The following is a 1,726-nucleotide window of genomic DNA, read 5'->3' as shown; positions in this document are numbered from 1 at the left end:
AGTCCTGTCCTCTTCATCCAATTTCTTAAGGTTCCTCTCAGTTTATGAACCTCTTAAAAGTATTACTATTCTAAGATCTGATAATTAAACCCTGTGGGATAAATCAAATCATTATTACAGAATTGTCAAGTTAACATTGCTGCTGTTTCAAGGTCCAACAATGGGTCTCTTTTTCACTAAAAGGTGTAATGATGACTAGAATACCAAGATCTGGTATAGCCTACACTGTGCTTCTAAAGCTTGGGCCTTTAACCCTTACATGTAGTCACACTGATTGTGACAAAAGAAAGATCTATGAGCTTGGCTATAAAATGTATGAGAGGTATTTTCTACTGCTACATGCACCATGATGATAAAGTTCAGCAGTTTAAACAAGACTCAACCCATGCCTAGTGAAGTTAAGCAACTTCTGTTGGATGTTTTGCAGCCTCAACAGCATGGAAGACATTGACTAAGCAGGCATCAGATCAATGAGTCTTTGAATAGAACTTCAACTGGGTTCTCTGACCAAGCATTGCAGACCCTGCAAAAAACACTGAATGGTATCATTGCACCTAAGAGGCATTTACCATAGCAACCAATCTGTCAGACATGATCATGTATGAGAGGAACTTCTTTCTCCTTCTTGAAGACATATTGGAAAAGAGCAACTAGCCGAAGAACAGAGAGATCATTGTGGAGTTATTAATGGCTGTACCCATCGTACTCGAAAGAAATCTTCAGCCAGACTTTCAAGACAAAAAGTAGATCTAGACAAACTAGTAAAAGAAGCATTTCATTAATTTCAAAAATATGAGATTCAACTAAAGGAAGTTGAAAAAAAAGATGATATGGTTTTCTTTTACAACACTCTCTCCAATCCCCTGGAAGAAAGAGGAACATACAGCTATTTAACAAAGGCTCTGATAAATATTCTGCTGGAGGGAGAAGTCAAGCCAAGCAATAACGACCTGTGTTTGGTTAGCTGGTGAGGCAGGTAGAAGAAACTCTGTTGAGACACTTTGTCCAGAAGTGTGTTGTTTTGTTGAAGCTTAATCAAGGCATCCATAAATTAATGGACTGATTATGCTGGTGAGGTGCTTGCCACACTGTTGGCAGAGTTATTGGACCTCTTGAATGCTATAACCAATCTAATGGTAAGAAGTCTCTTTATTCAAGAGTAAAAAATTTGATGATCATGCCAATAGCAATAATAATCTTCACTGAATGATAGAATACTTTTTAAATGGAAAATTGACCTCTGCTTGTTTAATGATCTAATAGAGCATGAAAATGAATCTGTGCTTTATGTTTTTTGGTCACTTGATATTGTTTCACAGGTCACTGAAGCTCTGCTTTTTTAAGAAATCTGTTTTCCTCTGCTTTTCAGATTGGATAATTTCTATCGATCTGTGTTCAAGTTCTTTGTCCCTTTCTTCTTCTGTCTCCAATCTTCTCTTCAGCTCATCCAGTGACTGCTTTTCCCATTTCATATGTTGTAGCTCTTTAGTTTCAGAATTTCCATTTGATTTATAAAATAGCATTTATTTCCCTAAAGTTCCCCATTTTGTTTAGCTATTATCAATATAATATTTTAATTTGTCTTTGAATATATACATATATATTATTATATATATTTACCTCTTTAAATGTACTTTTCTGCTAATTCCAACATTTTGGTCATGTAGAATTCTGTTTCTATTAACTGCTTTCTCTTTTGACCTTGGGAACTATCTCCTATGTCTTC

General features: G+C 35.6%; 1 pseudogene; it reads left to right on the top strand.

The window, feature by feature from the left end:
* Positions 1-346: 346 nt before the first annotated feature.
* LOC133084692 (phosphorylase b kinase regulatory subunit beta-like) lies at positions 347-971 on the top strand (annotated as a pseudogene).
* The last annotated feature ends 755 nt before the right edge of the window (positions 972-1,726 follow it).

This window comes from Eubalaena glacialis, chromosome 2, assembly GCF_028564815.1.
Source record: "Eubalaena glacialis isolate mEubGla1 chromosome 2, mEubGla1.1.hap2.+ XY, whole genome shotgun sequence".
Classification (NCBI taxonomy): Eukaryota; Metazoa; Chordata; class Mammalia; order Artiodactyla; family Balaenidae; genus Eubalaena; species Eubalaena glacialis.
This window is presented reverse-complemented; position numbering and strand designations above follow the sequence as displayed.